Below are 26,368 nucleotides of genomic sequence, written 5' to 3' on the forward strand. Positions count from 1 at the left end.
TTTCAAAAATGAAATCGGCTGCTTCTGGAGAAAGTGAATCCGCTATCCCTAAGATGCTTCCCTACGTTATTGATGGCCACTTGCCAAGGTTGATGACCAGGAAATAGGATAAACTATCGGAAAGTGTATATTGATGGAATATTCTCAGATACAGGCATATTTTCTGCTCTACTTGTTACATTGAAATATCAACTTGATTACAATCACTAAGTACTTTAATTTAAAAATTCTATCATCAAACAGAATCTTCTCAGAGGAAAGTTAATGGTTTCCTCCCTGCTGTCACACTGGGCATTGACTCAGGAAAAATCTCAGTAGAGGCAATTGCAACACTTTCCTAATAATTTTATCTAAAGAGGAGGTAACGTTTTACACCACAGCCACTGTGATCTGCTCTTTGGGGCCAAATTACAGGAAATGATGGGGATTCTGATAAAAGACTTTGGGGAAAAGAGTTCATATTCACGTTGCAAGAACTCAGTATATTTATATGAAATTTGAGTTGGAGAAAATTTGCCTTTCATGACAATTTTTAAAATTTAAAAATAAAAAAATGGTGTTTATAGATAATTCAGCATTATGAATGTTCTAATTATCAAATTCCCATAAAAATTTTCTTATCACACCCCAACCCCAAATATTGTGAGATATATTTGTGATCAGTGTCATAAACATATTAACACTTTTTTAGAGAATTTTGAAAACTTATTAGTGTGATACTCTATCTCTACAATAATAATTAGATACAACCTTAAATTGTTACTAGTGTCTCCGGGCATTAGGAAACTGAATTGCACAAACTGTGGATTTGACTACTCAATCTTCACTATAATCCATGGTGGGAGGTGGAGTGGGGCAGTGTTTACGAACTCTTTCCACAGTCATACATTTTTCTGGTAATTGAATGCTCTCTTGTTTAAAGACTTTGTTCATCTTTCCATTGTCATTAGTGTCCCTGTCACCTGACTTCAATTTCTTGATGTTAGTAGACACAAAAATCTTGGCTATGGTGGAGAAATAACTGTTACTTCTCCCATTTACTCTTCAGCTTTACTGCTTTCTCCTTGACTTCTCCCCTCAATTAAAAAAAAAAATCCTCCCTCCAGTTCCCAGAAATAAAAGTGGTAAGTGATGGAATTTCTTTCCATATTTATTTCTCAAGACTTCAATATTTATTTCTCAGTCTCTTCTCTCAGAATGCCCACTCTTCACCACTCCTGTTTGTGACCATGTGGGATTCTCATGTGTCATATCTGTTCTTCAGTGGTGTCCCTCTCTTACCCATTCTCGAAGACAGGGTGCCAGTGGGTTCTGTATTCCAACCCCTGAGCTCTGCCTCGCAATCCTCACATTTTACACTATTTCCAGGGCTGGAATCTATGTGTGTCCAAATTCAACTGGGAAAAACAAAGCAAAGCAAATATTTATACAAAATTTCATTTTGTTGTCAGCATACGGAAATGCCAGACCCATAGTAAGCTCTCAGTGACTGTTTGTTGAGTGAATTGAATGTGAATAGGCACTCTCCTTTTAACCACTGTGTCTTTCCTCCTGAGAGGCAGAAGAATCAATGCCAATTAAAAGAAATATTCTGAACATCCAAACATCATGATGAATTTACCTTAGCCAATAATAAAGTCGTGAGTTTTATATATGCACCATTCTGTAGCAGTGAAAAGGTGATTGATTTAGGAATACGGCATGCTATTAAAAAGATACTGATCTTTATCATGTGACTTGTTTCGCATGACATTAAAACAAATAATCCAATCTCACCAGGACTGTAACAGCAATCATATGATGTCCATCATAGAAGATGTGCAGTTCTTATCCCCATAGCAACATCTGGAGGGCTTATGCTAATCACTTTAAATTAACCTTGATATAAAAAACAGTACCCTAGAGATAATGCTGTTGTTGCGGCAGTCAGATGAGTAACGTGATTTTCTAATAAAACTCCACACCAAAAATTAGGGTGATAACAAGATCCTGTTAGCAAATTTTTAAAATATGCATTGGTAAGACCACAGCCTCAGTGCTAGCATAGAGGTAATTAGAAGTATCACAGATAAGCAGCTACTTTATTGATTATTGACCTTCTATAACCCAGCATAGTTCAAGTAGAGGAATGTGTTGAATAATCTTCAGTTTAAAAACACAGTATAATAATAATTTTACTTCTATAACTTGAAATTTCAGTATGAGTTTAATGCTTTCTTTTTTCCACAGATATTTTCTATCATCAGCAGAACATAAAAATCAACTTTACCCACCCAGACATAAATCCATTAGTTTAAAAAAGCTGTGTTTTGTAAAACATTTGGTGTTATACAAATGAAAATACACAGGTTTTAGGGAAAAGTCACATGTTTTATCATGGGACCAGTGAATTAAGACAGTGCTTTAGGCCGGGCGCGGTGGCTCACGCCTGTAATCCCAGCGCTTTGGGAGGCCGAGGCGGGCGGATCACGAGGTCAGGAGATCGAGACCACGGTGAAACCCCGTCTCTACTAAAAATACAAAAAAAATTAGCCGGGCGCGGTTGTGGGCGCCTGTAGTCCCAGCTCCTCGGGAGGCTGAGGCAGGAGAATGGCGGGAACCCGGGGGGCGGAGCTTGCAGTGAGCCGAGATCGCGCCACTGCACTCCAGCCTGGGCGACTAAGCGAGACTCTGTCTCAAAAAAAAAAAAAAAAAAAAAAAAAAAAAAAAGACAGTGCTTTAAATTGAACAAGGTTTATTTGAAAGCATATACATAAGGAAAAAATAAATATGCTGTCAGACTTTGCAAAATGTGAAAAAGGAAGACCATTTAATTTTAGTAAAAGTAAATTATGGAATTTGCTATTAAAATAATCTTTATTTTTAATACAGTTTTGGTGTACTTTAATAAAATATGAAATCAGAAATCAAGTTATACTAGTTGGACTGTATCAAATAAATGAAAAGGGAAAATTTTTGATTTCTGGAAATTAGCCTAACTGCTTTTGCGCATTGAACTTTGAAGACTCTCTAGAGTAATTAAGTAATTAAGTTTTGCTCCTAAACTGGATTGCTTAAATATGGGGTAGCTAATTTTCAAAACTGTGAATCTAAGCATTGCTTGGCCCAAGGGACAAGCTCTTGGGGTAGAAACCTTACCTTTTCCATAGTTTGAATTTGGATTAGGTCAATACAGCAAAGTCATCAAGACAGCAATGTGAAATTTTGTGTAGAGTAAAAATCAAGTGTTAAACTTCCAAAAAAAAAAAAAAAATTCAAGTGTTAGACTTCCTTGTAGTAGAAACAAAAAATAATTTACTGTGAAACACTAAAGATAGTGGTCATGTAGAGGTGGGTAGCATATTAATTTCCTATGGCTACTGTAATAAATTACCATAAATTGAGGAGCTTAAAACAACACAAATGTGTTATCTTACAATTCTGGAGTCTATTTTCAAAGCTAGCAACAACAGATGTAATCTTCGTCACATTGCCATTTCTCTGGCTCCCTTCTTCCTCTTCTTCCCTAAGGATCACTGTGATTACATCAGGATCACCTGGACAACTCAAGCTACTCTCCCTAATTTAAGGTCAGCTGATTAGCAACCTTAGTTCCATTTATAATCTTAATTTCTCTTTGCCCTGCAATCTAATATATTCACAGGTTCTAAGGATTAAGACATCGGCATCTTTGGGCAGCCCTTTTACCTTCTACACAGGTGAAATTGCTAAAAATAATTAGTGAACAGTGAAGAATTTGCTTTGTGACAGGAAACAATACAATTATTTTTCTTTCAATGCCATTTGTAGAATTATAGGTAGTTAAATTTGCTGAATGCTAATTAATATCCAATAACTGTACATTTCTGATGGAAGAGAGAAATATTTTGGATTTCTATTGTTTATAGCTTTGCAGATGGACCACTCTTTAAAAATATGCCTACTTGAGAATTTGGAATGATTTTACCATAGAACTTCTATATATACCCAATTAGGCCACAATATTATTATCTTTATAATAAAACCGTGGATGGAAACTTAGCCATTGTCACTTAATTCTTGTGAAAAGTCAGGAACAAAAAGTAACAACAAACATACTCCCCTCTAGTATAATCATTTTAAGTCACCTTAAATCCCTTTCAGAACATGGAAAGATACTGCTTTCATAATAAATTGAATATTGCCTTTATATAAAATATTTAAGCTGGAAAACAACTAATTAAGTATATGCACAGATATTACTATTAATATGTTAGTAGATAGAATTCAGCATTAATTTGAAAGAAAAAAATTTAGAATAAAACCGTACTTTTTGACAAAGTATAAGATAAATTAAGAAAATACAAAATATGCCCAAGAAAAAGATCAGCATAACCTTGGATAATTGAAATAATTTTCCATTATGAATTTCAGTTTATGATGATAGAAAGATATTTTTTAGGAACATATTTCATGAGAATCAAAGTTAAGACTGTAACTGAACATGATTAGAACATAAAAAATTAACAATGTTAGAATCATTAACAGGAGGGCTATTGAAGACAGAATCCATAATTCTTAAGGCTCAAGGAGAATCATCTCAGTATCACCAATAATTACTTAAAAGCCTATCTTAAGAAAACTTCCACATATTCACAGGGAAATATATATCACTTTGACAGAAACATGAAAAACTCTTCTGTTCAAAACTTTTAGGTGATGACTTAACCGACAGTAGGTATGCAGTGTTAAGAATTTATATAATTACATCTAATTCAGGACTTGATTGTCCTACATAGATAAAAATAGACCCTTAATTTCACTTTACTTCTCAATGAATCACATGCATTTCGGAATATAAACTGTGCTCGTATTGCTTAATGATTTTACGAGGCCTAGGACCCTAGAGAAAAATCGAAGTATCCACTTAACTTGGGTCTCTCTGCCATGTACTCTTCTGATGGAAATATTGAATAGAAATAGCAGATGGATAAGTTCAATCAATGTTATTATTTGCCATAGTGTGGAGTAAAAAAAAAATCCAGTTTGTTTGATTGTATCTTCTGTGTAAGTTTAGCTCCTGGACATCAACATCTACTCAATGTGTGGGATAAGATGGAGGGAATCGCTTGTCCATGGACTTGTGCAATTGTGTATAGGAGTCTGAACTAGAAAAGAAGAAACTGCTTGAGTCAACAAAAGGGTAGCAGTAAAGGCTTTTAAGCTAAGTACCCCATGGTTATTGAGTTACTACTATTTATCAATCACTCTTCTAAGAGTTTTACATCCTTTGACTAATTTAATGGGCATCATGACATTGTGAGGTTACTACTGAGGAAACAGAGGCACAGGAAATTGAATTATTTGCCTGTAGTGACCCCACTGTTAAGTGGTCAACCTGAAATTTGAATCTAGGAAGTTTGACTCCACAGTCTGTGTCCTTCTTCACAGCTTACTAAAGTCAACAACTATGTGGACAGAACTAGTCTACGAATATGGGTATTTTAAAACTACATAAAAGCATAATTTGATCTGTATAAATGTAGGGATATATGCAGAAAAATGGAATACACTTGAATTTTAAAAGCCAAAAAGAGAAATGGCTGGAGGAAATTTTTAAACAACACATTAAACTTAGATGATACTATAAAACTCTAGTCAAAATAGGTTTATTTTAATATAAATAAATGACCATGTTAATTATTTTTGACTTTCAAAATACATCTATATTTTCATTCTTGAAAGATTAAATATAGATGGATCAACATGGGGTGAAAGTAATCTTTAAATATCATAGACATTAGGGTCTTATAAACATCTGTTAGTAAGAACTTATTTAAGAGAATTTTGAAGGATGAATTATAATTTTCCAGGGGAAGAAAAGTAGGAAGGATGTTGGTAAACAGCTACTGACTCTTTAGGACATGAAGAAACTGAGCATATTCTCAACAAGATGAGCTCAGTTTTGGCAAAGTGGAATTGCGTCTATAGATGGGTGAAAGGCTACTGTGGGAATGAGATTTTTTTAAATAGTGTCTAATATGTTAAGAAATGTGGATTTTTCCCTCATACGCAGTGGGAGGAGTGTTAGAAGAAAATGGAGAGCGTGTATTCAGATTTTTCACCAAGGATTATTCTAGCATATTTTCCCCCTGAAGATCGACTGAGGAGCATAAAATATTTTATAGGAAGAAGCGGCTAGAAAGAAGAGATCTGAGGGATACCCGAGGTGAGTTGTGAGGAGTGCTTGGGAGTGACAACAGATATTTCAAAAAAAAGATGGTCTGGATTTAAAGACATTGCAGCTGTAACTGAGAAGATGTGGCAATATTTAACAATGATGCTGGTGATTATAAAAGTTAACATTAGTAAACGCGTACTCTTTGAGAATAGAAGCATTCTATTCTTCCTAACAACCCTATGAAATAGACATTTTCATCAAAACCGTGGTCACAGATGAGATATGAAGGTGAAATAATTTGCCACAGTTATAGAGCTAGCAAACGGCAATCCTAAAATTGAAATACAGGCTGTTTGTCGCTGAGCCCGTACTCTTTACCAAACTGCTACATCTTCCTTTCTGTTAGATGCAGGAACAAGGAAAAGAGATGATTCTAAGGTTTCTGATTTTTGTTTGTTTGGGATGAATGGTGAGGCTCAATAGCTTCCTGCTGTGTCCTTACATGGACTTTTCTCTGTCTATGTTGTTCCTGGGTGTCTCTTCCTTTCTTATAAGGACACCAGGCTTATTGGATTAGAGTCCCATCCTATGACCTCACTTAACCTTAATTGCTCCTTTAACGGGAATATCTTCAAATACAGTCACATTGTGGGTTAACACTTCTACATATAAATTTGGGGAGAATACCGTTCAGTCCATAACAGTCACTGTGAACAATTAGATGAGTGTATCTAGTACAGAGCTAAAAATACAATACTACTAAGAAAATTCAGAACGCAGATTTTGATTTGTGATTTATCAGCTGTGGAAAATATGGATAATACCATTCAATTAGAACATGAAGTAAGAAGTTAATCAGAACAAACATGAAGTCCTGAGAAACACCACGGTTTCAGAGGGAAGGACAAAAAGAGAAGACAGCACAGGAGAATGAGAATGTCATAGGAATATTGAGATAAACTGATTCTAGGAAAGGAATAGATGTCAACAGCACTAAATGCTGTAAGGAAGTCAAGTATAGTTAGAACTGAATATGGCATTTAATTTGGCAATATGAAAGTCTTTAAACATCTTGGCAAGTACATTATCAGTAGAGTGGTTGGGGAAGAGGCAGATATTATCGGACAGAGGAGTAAAGAGAAGTTGAGTAAGTGGGTGCAGTAAGTGTGGACCATTCCTTTCAAGATCTTGTGAAGTGAAAGGAAAGGAGAGAGAGAGGAAGCATCTTGAAGAGACATAGAAAGAAGGTGAACAGATCTAGTCCATGAAAGTTTGTCCAGGCTTACAATAAGAGAAAATGAAGACGTGAACTTAGCCTTAGGTTACTTTTCCTTAGAATTTCTACTCAGTCAGTAAACAGCAGTGCAAAAATATCCATAACTAAGATAGAAAGATACAATGAGTAGATACAGCTTTCCTATGACCAACCTCAATACCTGATGTAAAGTGACCAATCTGCCAGGCAAGGGAAGCCAAGGCCTGGACTTACTATCTTTACGGGTTAAAGCTCAGAGGAATACTGTAGAATGGGGTGGGGTTAGAGAAAGGAAAACCAGCACAGAAAGGCTCACCATATTCCTATATATCACTAGAAATAAGTGCTGATCACTATTATACATTCCTGCATCACTGGACCCTGTAAGACATTCCGGATCTTTGGTCCAGCAGTCAATGACAAATTTACTTCACTTTTTAAAAAAATATAGAAGGCACCTAAACATGTTTGTAGACTTGACATGATTGTAGATCAAAAAGAAAATGAGGGTAGAGGAAAAGAGTCCAAACTACAAGAGAGAAAAAAAAGGATCACTGAAGTCTTTGAGAAGACGAATGGAGATGAAATGTGGCACTTAAGTGGACAATTTAGTGGTAGTGAGGAGGGAAGAAGGAAAGAAGCATTTGGTGAAGGTAAATGCTGAGATGAAAGAAATCAAGAAACTTCATGTCTGGTAGTCTTTATTTTCTTAAGAAGGAGGTGGCAAAGTAATCCCCTGAGATGGTGTTAATATATACTGTCTTAAATTATTATTTAATAATATTATATTAAATATATATATGATGTTAAATGGCTCAAGAAGCCTGGAGGCTGTTTTGAACAAAGTTGTGAAAATGAACAAGGTAGGAACGGTGTGACAGACAAAATGAAAAGCAAAACCGAGGTAACATAAAAAAAGAGGTAGAACCCCTAGTTTCCAGTCCAAACTATGTCAGCCTCTTAATACCTTCCCAACTGCTTACACCAGGTCTGAAATGACCTCCTCCAGGGAAGCACCTCCTCCCTTCGTGCGCCACGTCATCCGTGGGGTCTGACAAGACACCCAATTTACTCTTCTTTCTTTGCATCTGAAGGCTGTGGGCTCTCCTATGCCAGTTCTCACTTGTCTTTACATCCCTGGCCCCTATAACAGGACCTGACTGGTACGGACTAGCAGATGGCACACACAGATGAAATAACAATGAAGAAATAAACACCTCTTCAGTGACTAAAAAAAATTAATGCATCTTAAGTATGTGTGAAATTTGATACTGAGAATAAAACTGGCATGGTAATCAAGATTTGAAAATGTTTGTCATTTTAATCTGAGCCGGATAAAGCATAGCTGTGTCATAAATTTCCACACGTTTGACAAAGATACCAAAGAGAAACCAATGTAAAGAGTATTAGATGTTAACCTCTTTGAAGAGAGGCTGTTTTGTTTATTAAGCCTAATAAGAAGTAGTTACTCCATAATTATATGTTGAAGGAATATCAAGCGATCAATTATTACAAGTGCCAGGAGGAGGACTAACATTTAATTGATAATTATTTAAACGAAACGAAAAGTCGAATTGGCTTCGTGCAGTGGCTCATGCCTGTAATCCCAGCATTTTGGGAGGCCGAGGCGAGCAGATCACTTGAGGTCAGGAGGTCGAGACCAGCTGGGCCAATGTGGCGAAATCCCGTTTCTACTAAAAATACAAAATTTAGTCTGGCGTGGTGGTGCGCGCCTGTAATCCCAGCTACTCAGGAGGCTGAGGTAGGAGAATCACTTGAACCTGGGAGACAGAGGTTGTGGTGAGCTAAGACCTCACCACTGCACTCCAGCCTGGGTGACAGAGCGAGACTCTTTGTCAAAAAAAATAAATAAATAAAAATAAAAATAAATAAAAGTCAAATTAAAAATATTAAGAATAACAAACTTTTCTTTTTTTCTATTTCTTATGTCAGAGCCAATGGTCCTTTGTTTGTGAATTTCAAATTCAAAGAGAATAAGGCAAATGACAGGGGAAGAATAGTGTTCACTGCATGGACTGCCTTTGAGCTTCCAACTTCATGTTTACTTGACCAGAAGTTTTATGTATGAAGCTTGTATTCTGAAAGTTAACACTTGTTCAGTCTCTGGATAGTAAGTATATGGGGTTTTTAGTTTTGTCAATTTTGCTTATTTGTATGTCCTAGTATTTCTGCAATGGAAGCAGTTAGCAGCAAAAAATAGTTGAATATTTTTCAATGAGCAAAGGGATGTAATAGTGTCCGTCCGTCAGACCACACCACTACTAGGTTCACAAAAATAACATGATTCTCTTCTACCTATTGCATTAAGTTCAAACTTCTCTATTTAATCCAGCACTGTCCAATCCATCTAATTCCATTTCTCACACAGTTACAAAGCACAATTTCACTCCAGTTACCAAAGCTCTCATTATTTATCCCTTGTAGTCACTACGTCTGCAAGCCATTTCCCTTGGCCTTTTCCAATTCATATTCTTCTCCTCCTTTCAGGTCCCTGACATTTCACTGGAGTTTTGTCTCTTCCAACAAACCTTTTTTTTTTTTTTTTTTGGTTCCTCATGCATACTCAACTCTGTGTTACAGGAATGCCTTTTTAGGCAAGTAAGTACCCTTAAAGGTTATGCTGCATTCTTAGAGTGTCCTTTAAAATGGAAATAGCTGTGTTAACAATCTTGGCTAAAATGCAAAGTTAGCTGCTCTCCAGTAGGATCCAAAAACTGGGTACAGATCTCCTCAGGTATACTCAAGTTTTCGTAATGCATTTCATTAGAGTTGGACATTTGCATGAATATATTAGACCAAGTGTCCTCTTTTCTCACCCGGAAAAGCAGTATTCTCTTATCATCTTCTGGATCATTGGCTCGACTACGGAAACTCTGTCAGGACATTTTTGTTGGTTAAATTTTAACGCTTTCAGCTTTCTGACATTAGAAAGGAGAAAAGTCTCAATAAAGAAGAATGGGAATAGGCAAACTCCTGTTTCTGTCTGACCTACTAGTCTGTCTTTATATTTAGACTTTTTTTTTTCCCACAGACTATTTCTAGTAGAATGCCTTTATTTCACATTTTTGAAGATGGAACAAAACCGAGTTATTGTAGATTTTTCCAATGGTTTAAATATTTAAGCTTTATACTTTGCTACTTAAACAGGATGGATAATACAACTCAAACATTTTTATCTCAAGGAGAAAATATGTGAAGATGCCATTTGATTTGTTCATTCTTGAATTTTGTGGCCTACTATCCATGAATGAAACACAATGCAGAATCTTTATTGGCAGCACATTAGCATTCTTTTTTTTTTTTTAATTTTACTTAAAGTTTTGGGATACATGTGCTGAACGTGCTGGTTTGTTACATATGTACACATGTGCCATGGTGGTTTGCTGCACCCATCAACCTCTCATCTAGGTTTTAAGCCTCACATGCATTAGCTATTTGTCCTAATGCTCTCCCTCCCCTTTCCTCCCACCTCCGACAGGCCCCAGCGTGTGATGTTCCTCTCCCTGTGTCCACATGTTCTCATTGTTCAGCTCCCACTTATGAGTGAGAACATGCAGTGTTTGACTTTCTGTTCCTGTGTTAGTTTGCTGAGGATGATGGTTTCCAGCTTCATCCATGTCCCTCATTCTTTTTTATGGCTGCATAGTATTCCATGGTGTATGTGTGCCCCATTTTCTTATCCAGTCTATCATTGTTGAGCATTTGGGTTGGTTCCAAGTCTTCGCTATTGTAAATAGGACAGCACACTAGCATTCCACTAGATATATTACCAATATTAAAATGTAAAATGATTGGTTTTCCAAATACTGCATGACGTCACTTATAACTAGGAATTAAACACTGGGTACACATGGACATAAAGAAATATGGGGAAAAAGATACTCTGGATCACTAGAGAGGGAAGACAGGGATGGAGGCAAGGTCTGAAAAACTACCTATTGGGTACTATGCTCAATAACACGGTGATGGGTTTATTTATACATCAAATCTCAGCTTCACACAATTTACCTCTGTAGCAATCCTGCACATGTACCCAATTCTAAAATAAATTTGAAAAAGAAAAAAATATATATTGGTTTTCACACCAAGGAGCTGATACTCCCAGGGGTGAGAAGTTTTATGCACGTACTACTTTAGAAGATAGCAACAGCAGGTAAACGATGGTACGTGATGTAAACACATGCCTGCTCTCAAGATGTATATGATTAATATCCTAACTCAGTGACACAGGTGGTTAATGTTAATTCAGAAAAGAAAAAGATAAGTCTGGATCAAAAATTTTAAAGACAACTTCTTTGTAGAAGTTATAATCCTGCTGGACACTGGGAATTGCCTACATAGAAAACAGAAGGGAGAGGGAAAAATAAATAGAGGGAACTTGTTCTTCTTTGAGTTTGTATGTAGTTAAAACAGAATCTTTATTTTTTCATTTTCTGCATACATATACTTGCCCACATGTGTATGAATATGGGGTGCGTGTGTGTGTGTGAGTTTTGTCAGGCCTCTGAGCCAGTCATCCATTATAACCCCTGTGACCTGCACATATACGTCCAGATGGCCTGCAGGAGCCAAGAAATCTGGAGCAGCCAAAAAAAAAAAAAAAAAAAACACACAACAAAAGTGAAACCCCAGTTCCTGCCTTAACTGATTAACCCAAACTTGTCCAAAACTTTTAGGTGATGACTTAACCGACAAAAGAGGACATAGTATGGGTTCATGTACCTTTATCTCTACCAGACCTTTCCCAAATTAGTCAGCGTCTGAAGAAAATGTTCTTTCCCATCAGACCCCACTCAATATCCACCTTATGACGCTCCACCACGAGGACTGTTCCCGCCCTGTCCTAACTGATCAGTGGACCCTGTGATATCCTTCTCCAGGATGACGAGTCTCATGATCTCTCCACCATGTGACCCCCACCTGCTGACAACAGATAACCACCTTTACCTGTAACTTTCCATGGCCCACCCACCTCTCTACAGCTGCCCCTCTCCTGTCTCCCTTTGCTGACGCTCTGTTCGGACTTGCACCCAAGTGAACAAACAGCCTTGTCGCTCACACAAAGCCTGTTTAGGTGGTCTTCTGTACGGACTCATGTGACAAGCTTGACTTTCCCTTTTCCATGCTTTGTTTCCATTATGCTTATGTCTGGAGGATATATTCTATTTTTATAATCTTTCCGGTTTAAAATAAAACACTCATATGATGTGTGCCTTCACATGAGCACGTTTTCCTCCCGGGTTTAAATAACTGTGCAGTTCCCCAAAAGAAAAGTACTTTTTAAGAACAACAAATAATTAATTTGAGTCCTATTTTAAAACACTCCTATTATTCCAAATGGCGCAGATATGCTGAGCGGGGAAGTTGTCCTCACAGAAATAAAAAAGAAGAAAAACAAAACACCCTTTTGAACTCAGTATCTGACAGGCATTGTGTTTAATCCTCACATCCCAACACGCTGGCATTTCTCTAGACCCATGCCTAAATGCTGTGGCATACACATGGGCTAAAGAGATTTATGACTCGAAAAAGTTGTTTTATTTAAAGGCATGCATAAATTCTAAAAGCCTGGAAATTCATTATTTAATAGCCTCCCCTCTGATGAAATCCTCTTTTAGGAGATTTTGAATATTTCTTCAAAACATTAGTTAATATAAAACAAGATGAAAGTAACTAAATATCATCCAGATAAATAGGATGGATTATTTTCTTTCTTTCTAGTATCAAAATTTTCAATAGCTTCTTAGTTTATCAAATATATGTTGTATTTTAAAAAGTGCTTCAACTTAATCATTATTTTGAGGAACTGATATAAGACATGACCCTACTCTTCTCAAAGTTTATAATGATGTTTATGGGGATAGCATGAGAATGGGCTTTCTATGCTTTCTTTCTCAGAATTATCAATGTAGAAGTGTTTTCTTTTTTGCTATGATTTTATGGGAGCACAGAGGCTTCCTTGCTTAGAACATGCATCTTTTAATGAAAGGGATATATCACTTTTCACATGTCAGTCATGTCACAAAAATCACTGCGAGCTGCTAGAACAGTTGCCTAACTTGAGGTGAGGAAAATCACCTGTCACCGCTGACAGAGAATATAAAGTGGCAAGGTCAAAATTGTACATTATACTTATAAGGCAAACTGCCTATATCATTCTTGAAAAGTTAACATATTACTGAACATTTAATGACAAATTCTTATTATTTTGATCATATGAAAGGACAGTTTAAAACATGTACAACCATAACATTTGAAAGAAAGGACTTGTCTCCCACTCTGATGACAACGGTCAGATGACTAGAACATCCTCCAAAGGCATGTGAAGTTAGAGACTGGATGTTTCTCAGGCTGCCAGGGAAATCAGTCATAACTACACTGGAAAGGTCAGAGTTTTATGCTTTCAGTTTTTCACTAATTCAGAAATCAAATTGTCACTCTTTTCACCAGAAGTGGAGATTATGAATTCCGCATTCAGCTATCACATGGAGAAGCTTACTGCAGAGAAGAAAAGGAGAACAGAATGAAAGGTCTAGTTGGGAGGAGGAAGGTTGTGGAATAGGACACTCTTGTAGACAAAGTCATGTCCTGATTAAGTGAGGCCAGGAGAGGCAGGGCGTAAGAGGAAACGGTGTACCTTCTATTTACTAAGAGCGCAGGTTCTAGTGTTGAAAAGAAACGGGTTTCACTTCTGCCCAAACTCTTATCAGACATGTCACTTTGGGCAGAGTACTTATTTGATCTTCATTTTCTCATCTGCAAAATGGGTATTATGACAGACCTGTTTTGGGAGTTGGGGAAGAATTAAATATGAGGGTAAAACGTTCTGCATAGTCCTGGTGTGTAAAATACATTCAGTAAATGGTAGGTTTAATGTTTATTCTTAAAACTAAACTTAAGGCATATTCAAAAATTAAGAAAATAGTGTTGCTTTTTCAACAAATAGCACCAGAAGCCTTGATATACTATACAACAACTTCACTGGATTACTGTTGAATCACCAAGAGGAAAGAATAAACATGTGCTTAGGGAACCAAAACAAGGAAACTGTACAAATAAAACAAAAATGGAAAGAGAGGGAGAAGATCAGAAAGGCTATGGGGCAGTTGTTTTACCTTTTTCATGATGTAAGTTTTATGTCATATTTAAAAATAAAATCATAAGTTAGTCAATTAAAAAATATATTGGAGAAGACGTAATAATTTAAATATTTATATCCTCTGAAGAATTTGGCTTTGAATGAGATTAGAAGGCAGGGGATATCAAAAGATATCATTGAACCGAAAAGAAGAGAAGTTCAAACCAGAGTAAAGGCTTGTCACCAGCTTCTTAGTTAAGGAAAGTGAAGTATGCTGTTATTAGAAGCTCATGCTAAAATATCTGTACCATGGTGTATATGCATTTGGTTCAATGAATTAATGGTGAAAATAATAGTTTTCGTTAAAGTGAACTTTAATTCATTCACAGTAGATTCTTTCATTACTTTTATAATGTCTCAACTTAGGAAGTTCTTGATATATACCTTCATTCTTTTTCTCTGAGGTAGGACAAAAAATATATATATATCCCACTTTATTTTCAGTAGAATTTTTATGACGTTGTTTCAAAAACCTCAAAATCTATTGAGAGGCCAAACGTTATGCATCAGTAATTTTTATATCTTAGCATAACATAACTGAAGTTACGAGCTTCTGCAATGAAGGAGTAGAGCATATATGTTGGGGACACAAGCGTGGGAAGTAGAGACTTTTCTGACAGAGGAGGCTGGCAGCACTCACAAAGGGAAATGAAGGCCAACAGGGAAGTTGAGGGTATTTTACAATAACACCAGAAACCAGTCTTGTTACTGTCTTTACTGATGTTGCAGGATAATCTTTTTTGAAATAGTATCTGCTGTGTATTTTATTCCCCCAAGTTATAATTTTCCCAAACTCTCAACCTTCTAAAGTTTGTGCATACATTTCATTGGAGGCAGGGTGAAAGGAGCATAGAAGAAAAGAAGTCAAAGTGAGCTTAATTGATTAAAATAGGGCTTTGCATGTTTCCAATCTGAGGATCACTTTCACTTGCAAGACGTACTGAGACAAGAGGGGGTTCTGGATGTTCAATCTCTACGGAGGTCAACCAAAGAATAAATTATGATAGAGAACTAGGAAAGAAGAAGCTAAATTACTGAGATGAGAGGGGGTTCTGGACGTCCAATCTCTACAGAGGTCAACCAAAGAATAAATTATGACAGAGAACTAGGGAAGAAGGAGCTAAGTTACTGAGACGAAAGGGGGTTTTCGGATGTTCCGTCTGTACGGAGAGAACTAGGGAAGAAGGTATGGCATGATGTAGGATGTTGTCATCACACAAGAGAGAGGAAATAGTTTTCTACTCTGAGCTGGAGATGCAGGAGCAGTTCAGAGGAACACTGCTGGGATTGGGCTGCTGCCTGTCTGCCTGGTAATAGAGTCAATGTCTTCCAATTCCAAGGCCTACATCAAGGCAGGGAAGTCTGAGTGAGAACTTAAAATGAGACAAATCAGGAGAATCCAAAATCATGTGTAGCTTCTGTTCTTTTTTCCAGCTGGGAGTCCAGGGGAAAATTACTTTGTAAGAAATCCTACATCTTTATAGAATTGCCATCGGCACTGACACGTAGCCCTGTGTGCACTCTGGATAAGCGGTAGTCATGATGACCAAAGTAAGGTAGATACACAGGTGCAGGCCTCTTGAGGCATAAAGAGGGCCCTGGAATGGTGTTTCCAGTTTATCTGTGGCCAGAAGGTGGCATGTGGGAAACCTAGATGATAGAGTGTCTGCCAAAGTGCTAAAAGGACACAGAACAGAAGATCCTCGGACCAGGAGAGGAGAGAGGAAGTGAGCAGATCTGACACAGAAAGACAAAAGCAGGGATCATGGACCAGTTACACCAATAGTGGATACCAGCAATAATCTGAAAATTATGGAAATAAGCCACCTCCACATATCTTAGCACCATGGTATTAAGTAAGTCTTCCCTGTGTTAAGATGCTGCAGGGGAAAATAGAAGAGGGAGAAGGGGAATAAGATTTGAACTGATGGATTTAACTGACAGACAGACAACATGCTTTACTCTAGAAACCCATTGATATCTTAAATTATCAAGATCAAGCTTTTTCTTTCCATTAGTAGTATGAATGGGAAGTTGACTAATTGTATAGAAAAGAAAATAATTTTAATTATAAATAAGAATAACAAACATCATCTCATTGAATACACACTTCCACAATAATTCACACATTTGAGAAACAAAAGGCATCTCATTTTTATTTCATTATATGTCACAGTGCAGGCCTTTCTCAGTGGAGTTTAGATCTGTGTACATTATTATTATTATTGGCATCATTATTATTGTTATCTTTTTTTTAGAAAGAGAAGTTGAGAAGAGGAATACCGTCATTGCCTCTCACTTAACCACAGCAGCAGGCAGGGGACCCAAATACTCCAATCCTACCTGGAATACATTCAGGGCAATGATATGCTTTCTTTCAAAAGAGCTGTCAACAATTTTACCTTTCTCATTCTCTCTTGAACCCATTTCAGACACGGTTTTTCCCACCACCACACTACAGAAACTGTTCTTATCAAGGTCACCAGAGACCTTCATGCTGTAAATTCACTGTTAATTCTCCCACCTCTTCCTACTTGGCCTATTGGGAATAAGAGACTGTGGACCTTTCCTTGAAATACTTTTTCCATTTAGCTTTCAGGATACTGCACTTTTTGTTGTGCCTCTGCCTCTAACTGCTGTATCTCAGTATCTCCAGTTGTTTCTTCTCATTTCTGTAATCTGTACAAGTAGAAGTACCCTAGGCTTCAGTCCTAGGAACTCTTATGTTTTCTCTCCTCCTTCCCTTGGTGATCACATCTGGTCTCATAGATTTAAATACCATCTATATGCTAATGAGAAATCTACATATGCAGCCTAATCTGTCTCTTGAACTCCAGAATTTATAAGTCCAACTGTCTGCTTGATTTTTCCAGTTGGATGTCCAATAGGTGTCTTACATGTAACAAGTCCAGTTCTGAACTCTCTATCTTTCCTATCTAATCTCTTCCTGCAGCTTGCTCAACTCAGTTGTCAACAAATTCCTCCCAGTTGTTCAGGCAAACCACTTGGAGACATCCTTGATCCCTGTTTCTCTCCGACACCACATTTAATCATCAGGAGGGTCTATTACATATATTCAAAATATTCATTATCTAACCGCTTGCTACTACCTTCAGTTCTACCCACCTTGTCCAAGCCACTGTCATCTTTCCTGGGTTATTGTAATTGTTCGTAAATGTGGCCTCCACCAGCTCTTGCCTCTCTATACATCTCATGCTGAACCTCAGGCACAGGGCCCCCACTAAAGGTAGGAATGTTACGTCACTCCTCTGCTCAAAACTTTCTCTTTAATTTTGCAGTAAAAATGAGGCCTTGAGTTTGCTAACCTATTTCCAATGATTTGAACAATCAGGGCCTGCACTCAGTAGACAGTCACTAAATATGTGTTGTATGAGTTAAGAATGAAGAAATAAAATTTCATATTATTATTCAAAGTAAGAGCTAAGGTCCTTATGGTGAGCTATGAGGCTTTCACATTCTGCACCCTACACCCCCATTTCACCTCTACCCTCTTTCCTGCTTCTTCCTTACGGCTAGACAGGGTATTCCCCAAATCTAACAGGCACACTCTGGCCTTAGCACTAGAAGACTTGCCATTCCTTTTGTCTGACATGATTTTCCACAAGATAGCTCTATGGCTCTCGTGCTGTCTGTCTTTGGTAAAAGTTTTTATGAATCCTTTCCTGACCATCTTATCTAAAACTAATACTCACCTGGTATTCTCTTTTCTGCTTTATTTTCTACATAACATAACATTTATCATTATGTAATGTGCTATATGTTTTCCTTATTTTTAAATAAAATCTCCTCCCCAAATTCTTGAATATAAATGTTGGCGCGTATTTTTTTTTAATCTCGTTTGCTTATTTATTTTCTCTTAATGCCTAGAAAGGTAGTATCTGGCATATAGTAGGCATTCACAAACTTGTGTTGATTTAATGAGTTAATCAAGCCAAATAATGTGAAGAAGGCCTGGTTTGGGTCACTGAGGAGCAGCATATGGAAAAGAATAAATTAGAAAGTTTGCAATATGAAATGGAATTAAATATGCTCAGATACTACTCCTGACATTGCCACTAATGGACTGTATCATCTTAAAGTATTTCTTGTACTTGAAAAATTTCAATGGCCTCATCTTCAGATAAAAATTAAGATAATCCATAAGATCCCTTGCATGTCTGATTTTTTTAAAATATTAATGATAGATTTTATAGTCTATTCTTTGGTCCCATTTAAGAAAACAGACATTTGTATAATTATTTAACTCTTACGTATTTTTATCAGTCTGGCTTTTGTGAGGATTACATGCATTATACCATTTTTTCAAGCCTTTTTTTCTCCAAAATGTAAACAATAACAAAAGAGAAAGTTTATAAATTTTGCTGTTAAACTTTCCAAAGTAATGATGACATGAAATAGAAAAATAAAATTCCACACACACACATAGAGCTGAAATTTATCAGAAAAAATATATAAAGCAATTTCCTTTTCCAGGCATTTTTCTCCCAGCTGGTCTAACAACATACATCATTGTGGCTTCTAAATGTTAATTTACAAGGAACAAATATGGTAGTTTTATAGGCTTCTGGCCATTGGAAAATCACTGATTGCAAGGCCTGTCTCCTCAGAAACAAATCAAAAGGTGACATATTCTGTTAACTTCCCATTATACATTCATAACATCATCTTTCAGTTGGGTGTCATAAAGAATTTATGTAGGACACTAATCATGCAAGACCACTAAATTGTTCTCATTTCAGTGATAATTGTTTACTCTTATAAATGGTTTGTGTTGAGTTGCAACAATTCAGCATAATAAAATATATCTTTACCAGCCTGCACTGGGAAACAAAATTAACGTATAGATAGTGGAACCAAACTGATTATATAATACGATTATTAGAAAAAACTAAAATTGTATAGAGCTCTTCTCTTTTCAATGACAAGAGCCAATGACATTAGGATAATTCTGCCACCTTCAATAAAATGAATCTTGGAAAACAAAATGAAACAAAACAACAACATCATGTAGAATCAATAAACATGTAAAAACAAACCCTGTCTAATATCTATATGACATTGTTGACCCTGAAATCAGGGAAAATGTCTTGTAAAGGAAACATAATGCACCTTGCTAGTCAATGAAGCTAAACTTAATTAAAGGGGTGCCAATCATTTGCTGGGAACAACAGAAAACAAAACCTACCATTAAATTTATTCAGTATGGCCTTGTGAAATGTGCATGAGAACTCTAAGTCTTATGATCTGACTGTTAACTCTGCCCCGCTATCTTCTGTAACCTTAAGATTGACGCCCAACCTTCTCTTGTCTCAGTTTTCTCATCTGCAAAATGAATGAGTTAGACTCCCTCATCTTTTTAGGTTTGTCCTAATGTCAACATTTTATAAGTCTATGTGGGAACTCAGCTAATCAAGACCTGTTTTTTTCTTTAAAGCAATGATTTGAATGACTTGTCATCTGTTTTTAGATTTCTCCACTGCCTACTGAATAAAATAAGAATAGGATCAATTTGAGACAGCCCTTTCAGCCCAAGGGTGCCATAACTAATGGCACTGTCTGTTTCTGCTTTCTAAATGGAATCCTACTACATACATTTTTTCTGCGGTAAAGTGTCTACTTTATGAGCATAATAAATAGCAATCGCCCTTTAATGGCAACTTTAGCTGTGACCATTATGGCACAATTTAAGTGCTTAAAAACACTAATGGGAGTGATGCAGTGTTAATTATACTATGACTATGAAGGCTGCTGTACACAAGAACTCCTGCAAAATTAAGTGAAACCCTGGTTAATTCTAATTACAGTCTGTCTAGAGGAGATAAGAGAAATTAAGCACCTCTTTTTTGAGTGCATTCCTAATATAACAGCACAATTTGGCCACATTGGTTGAGAAAACATTTCAAGTGACTCAGAAAGTAGGATTCTGAAATAAAAGAATTTTTTTCCGTTTCAATAAGAAAGGAAGAAAGATGAATTACTTATACAGAAAATGCATCTTTACCTGAAACAATGCTTACGTTCTCGCCTTAAAGCCTAAGGTAACCCACTTTTAAAGAGCTCATTCATTAATCTGTCAGAAACAAAACAATATCATAGAGGTTTTCCTTATTTTAAAATGTGTTTTATACACTATTTAGAATAAATATATTTAAAAAACAAAACCACGAAGATCATCCTTCATCTTATCATCTGTGGAAAAATTGAAAATCAGTTTTTCAATATTTATTTCAATTATTTTTGATTCTTTCCAAAATGTCTTGTCACTTCCTCTCTTTCCTCTTTTTCTTTCTACCATTTATTGAATGCATTCTATGTACTGGAAGCTCTATGTACTAGAGCTAGATATTTTTAAAAATGGGTAAAACAATTTTGCTGCCCTTAAGGGGTTTAGAGTCTAACAGAGAAAAACAAACTTGTAAAAGCAAAACAACGGTTTTGTTTACACCTCAGTATCTGTTATTAGATATACATGTTTCTTTCTTTGTCTTCCAGTGTAATCTTTTTCCTTTGAATTCCCTTGCTTTCCTTATTATAAATTGCTTTGCATAGATCTCTAACTCATGGGATCTTTATGAATCCAAAGTGAGGAGAAGAAATCAATTATTCGATTTATCTGATTTTATTATTATTATTTTTTTAGAAGTAAGAGGGTCATAGGTTTTTAAGAAAACCCCTGCTGGAAAGCCTGGCATATTTCAAAGTGCTACCATTTGAAAAGTGAGGGAACAACATTTCATAAATAATGAAAACAATTGTCTGGCAGTCTACAATTTCCAATACATACATTATTTTAATGGATCAAAAACCAAACACAGTAGTATAAGGGTAAGAGAAATCAACGCATTTTTAATGAATAAAAATGATAACTGATGGAAATCATTGAATTCCACTGAAAAATGTCCCATAATCTCTAAATTATAGGTATTAGGAGAGTAACCCAAACCATTAGAGTAAGTATCTGGGTGCTTAAAAATTGTCTCCCTCACCTTAAAGCATTTATTATCTATCTATAAGGGACCTTCTAATTTGTCAGTGTATCTAGATTTAAGTGGCCCATAGGGTATATATCAAACACCTGCCTTGGAAGGTTATTTCTCATTTTAGCAGTGCCACTTTTACAGCATTAGAGTAGCTTCAATGACATTTAATCTGCAATCCCTTTGAGCAATAATCATATCATTACTCTTTAGCAAATGTTTCCAAATAGAGGATATTTTGTACACTCTTATAGTATATGGAGATCCTCAGCCTCACCTGCTGCCCAGTCAAATGAAACATAAACAGGATTTGTACGTAAATTCACAAGCTCATTAACATCTGTTATGGTCATTTTCTAAAATTTGTGTTGCTTATGTAACGATTACATCATTGGAATCATTCATTTTATATTTTCAGCCTCTTCCGTACTGACTACAGCATTTACTATTGAGCATTGCCAGCATTTCTCACGGAGCTTGCTTATCCCTCTATTAGGCTGTTGTTCAGTAGGAGCCTTGTTCCCATCACCAGAAAAGAGATATAAACAGTATTAGTAAGACTTCAACCTTGGACATAACTTTATTTTCTTCAGATTTTTCTCTGATATGTGAAGACACTACACACACACACACACACACACACACACACACACAGAGCATATTCACTTACCACTTCCTCCCTATCTTTATTCACTTGAAATCATTGTTTTCCAGATTGTTTCTTCCCATTAATAAACAATTATTTTTGCCATTTGCCTGATTTTTTTCCCGTATGAAAATACAACATTGGAATCATTCATCTTATATTTTCAGCCTTTTCCTTAATAACTACAGCATTTACTATTGAGCATTGCCAGCATTTCTCACGGAGCTTGCTTATCCCTCTCTTAGGCTGTTATTCAGTAGGAGCCTTCTTCCCATCACCGGAAAAGAGATATAAAAATAAACAACTTAAAGAAAGTATGAAGACTGAAAGAAATGTGCGGAGATAATGACAGAATGTGGAAGCAGTACATCTGGTGTGTTGGAGAGTGAAAAACCACAGGAATGAGCTCTATACAGAAGTGGAATGTGGCATCAGAGAAGCTTGAGATGCAGCTGTGGAGATGGCAGGTGGCTGACACTAACTCTCTGTGTGACCTTGGGCTAGCCACTAAGTTTACCTAGTACTAAGTTTCTTGTTTCATGTCTAAAACAAAGAGTTTAGTACCCTCAAAAGGTATTTCCAGAGGAAGGTACAGAGGAAAAGGGCAGAAAATTCAGGACATGTCAAAGTAACAGAAGAAAGGCAAAAATGAGATCAAATTAAAGATAGAATGGGAAAGTCGATTAAAAGCCTGGACTTCATTCTGTAAGCGACTAGGCATCATCAAAAATCCATCCTACAAATAAAAGTATTAATCATTTTGTCTTCTCCTTTAGACAGGCATATCACACACTCACACAGAAAAAACGGGACAATTTTCATAGAATAAGTACATTATTCTCTCCCAAGCTTCTGTAAAGACTAAACAAACTTAAGATATTTGGAGCTGACCCTCTTTAAAGGAAAAAGAGACCAAAATTCTCCACTTGCAGTACTAGCTGTAGGTTAGGTCTAGAATATATATATGTATATATAAAATATGTTGTATATATTATATATAGTCTATATATGTATAAAGTTATATATATGAAACTTTAATTATATAATTATTATATTGTTATAATGATAAAGTATATAATATATACAGGTATCTATATCTATCTCTCGATATATAAATCATTACATATAACATAAGCTAATATGGAAATGAGGGGGATATGACCTCTAGCCTCCATTTGATGGTACTCAGTTTAGTTCATTTTAGGACAAAATTGGAGGCAGAGATTTAGGGCAAGAGAAAAACAATTGATAATCAATTCTTGCAGCTCACTAGTTTTACTTATGCTAATAAGTAGTACAGTGAATGTAGCATAGATAGATGAACTGCTGCAGGAAAATGCAGACAAATCATTCAGTGGAATCTTAGTTCAATATCCCAGGAAGGTAAATTGTTTGTCTAAACTCATAGTTTCCTTTGGATTGTTGGATTCAGGGTGATTTTTAACTTGTTATTTCTGTACTTAAAAACACCATGTAGTTCTCCATGAATTTAGAACTTATATATAAAGAAGAAAAGAACTTGTGTGTTTGTATTTTCAAACTTGACATTTTGCTTTTCAAATTAATTTTTACACATCCTGCCTTGGTTCTCATTTTTGGTCAGCTGTATTTTATTGGATTGATGAAGAAAGATGGAGAGTGACAGACAGACACATGGGCAAACAGTTGGAGTTAGGAAATAAGCAGTGGGGTGAATAATCCCCAAACATAGGGTAATTGCAAGGAAAATTTCATTTGGCTCTTGAATACACACAATGAGTTGTAGAGAATAGATTTACTTCTCTAATTACTCTATGTTGTACTTGGGCCAATGCTGAAATGATTTCACATTCCCTGGGCATATACCAACTGTTGGGGTGAGGAGGGGCCCATAAACATACTGGATACAGAGGGAAAAACATTTTTTTGCATACCACACACAATGCAAAATGCTATTCTTAGAGCGTTGTCTGTATTGTTACAAAACTAGTTGATTACTTTAATTTAGATGAAGGATTGCACAAAGTTCTTGAAAAACAAAAACATAAATCAAGTTGATTTATTTATTCTGATTTGATCACCCAAACAGCTAACTTCAAGCCACATATAGACGCACATATAGTCAGAGTGAAATATATGGCCATGTGGCTTATAAACATTGATCACCTTTCCTAGTTTATATATAAAAAATTGAAATTGAGTTATATTTAATATACAAATACCATATTTATAATAACTCTATAAGAATAATATAAACTTAGAAAGAAGATATACTTCTGAAGGTCAATTCTAAAAAGAAGTGCAGACAAAGAAGGCAAGGAACAAAAGAAAATATATATATTAGGCTAGAGTTTTTCCACCCTTTACTTTGCAATGAATATGGTGGTTATCTAGAGACACTTCACCATTATTTAACCCATATTTAACAGAACAATATAGGCATTGCTATTTTTCCATTGAGAAAGTTGAGGCTTGCAGAGTTTGATGAGGTTATCGTAAACATGATAGAGATTTAATAAGTAAAATATTTCAAATTTGGACCCAGATAAATCTGTTTTCAAAACTTGCTTCTGCTATTCCTGCCCTTTCCCCTATTCCTGCCCTTTCTCCTATTCCTGCCCTTTCCCCTATTCCTGCCCTTTCCCCCATTCCTGTCCTTTCCCCTATTCCTGCCCTTTCCCCTATTCCTGCCCTTTCCCCCATTCTTGCCCTTTCCCCCATTCCTGACCTTTCCCCATTCCTGCCCTTTCCCCCATTCCTGCCCTTTCCCCCATTCCTGTCCTTTCCCCTATTCCTGCCCTTTCCCCCATTCCTGCCCTTTCCCCCATTCTTGCCCTTTCCCCCATTCCTGACCTTTCCCCATTCCTGACCTTTCCCCCATTCCTGCCCTTTCCCCCATTCCTGCCCTTTCCCCCATTCCTGACCTTTCCCCATTCCTGACCTTTCCCCTATTCCTGCCCTTTCCCCCATTCCTGCCCTTTCCCCTATTCCTGCCCTTTCCCCCATTCCTGCCCTTTCCCCTATTCCTGCCCTTTCCCCTATTCCTGCCCTTTCCCCCATTCCTGTCCTTTCCCCTATTCCTGCCCTTTCCCCTATTCCTGCCCTTTCCCCCATTCTTGCCCTTTCCCCCCCATTCCTGACCTTTCCCCATTCCTGACCTTTCCCCCATTCCTGCCCTTTCCCCCATTCCTGTCCCTTTCCCCCATTCCTGACCTTTCCCCATTCCTGCCCTTTCCCCCATTCCTGCCCTTTCCCCCATTCCTGCCCTTTCCCCCCTGCCCTTTCCCCCATTCCTGCCCTTTCCCCCCCATTCCTGCCCTTTCCCCATTCCTGCCCTTTCCCCCATTCCTGCCCTTTCCCCCATTCTTGCCCTTTCCCCTATTCCTGCCCTTTCCCCTATTCCTGCCCTTTCCCCAATTCCTGCCCTTTCCCCTATTCCTGCCCCACCTCCCCACCTCTGCTGTTTTCCTGGGCCTTGTCAATGGTTGGCGACAATGACTCACTGGAATGACCTGCTGACTGGGGCCTCCACTGGAATCACGCCGTGCAGAAGGCACTTGCTGGGCGGGGCAAGGTGGCTCACGCCTGTAATCCCAGCACTTTGGGAGGCCGAGGTAGATGGATCACTTGAGGCCAGGAGTTTGAGACCAGCTTGGCCAACATGGCAAATCACCGTCTATACTAAAAATACGAAAATTAGCCAGGCGTGGTGATCCATGCCTGTAGTCCCAGCTACTTGGTAGGCTGAGGTGGGTGAATCGCTTGAACCCGAAAGGCAGAGGTTGCAGTGAGTTGAGGGCACACAGCTGCACTCCAACCTGAATGACAGAGGGAGCCCCTGTCTAAAAAAAAAAAAAAAAAAGAAAGAAGCAATTGTTGCTACAACTGTTTTTTCACATCAAACTTCTGGACAAATAATATGAGAGGCACCTTTAAGAAAAAAATAATAATAAATGAAGAAGAGAATTCAATGTTTTCTATAGTATGCTGGGAACTCACTCTAAAAGGTTACATTCTGAAGCCTGATGCTAAAAAGCAGAAAGGCCCTTCTTAAAATTCAATAGCGCTTTTTAAATGTTTTAAAATGTTTGGTTTGTTTTGTTTTGTCAAGATGTGGACTACTACCATCCTATAATGTAGAGGTTTCTTGAGATTATTTGATTTATGTGAATTTTGCATTTAAAACACAGAG

General features: G+C 36.9%; 1 protein-coding gene across 7 annotated transcripts in view; it reads right to left on the reverse strand.

The window, feature by feature from the left end:
* The window catches only part of ROBO2 (roundabout guidance receptor 2), a 1,778,513-nt gene that overhangs the window by 1,109,254 nt on the left and 642,891 nt on the right, over positions 1-26,368 (reverse strand). The gene's annotated exons all lie outside the window — the stretch shown is intronic.

This window comes from Macaca thibetana, chromosome 2 (assembly GCF_024542745.1).
Source record: "Macaca thibetana thibetana isolate TM-01 chromosome 2, ASM2454274v1, whole genome shotgun sequence".
Classification (NCBI taxonomy): Eukaryota; Metazoa; Chordata; class Mammalia; order Primates; family Cercopithecidae; genus Macaca; species Macaca thibetana.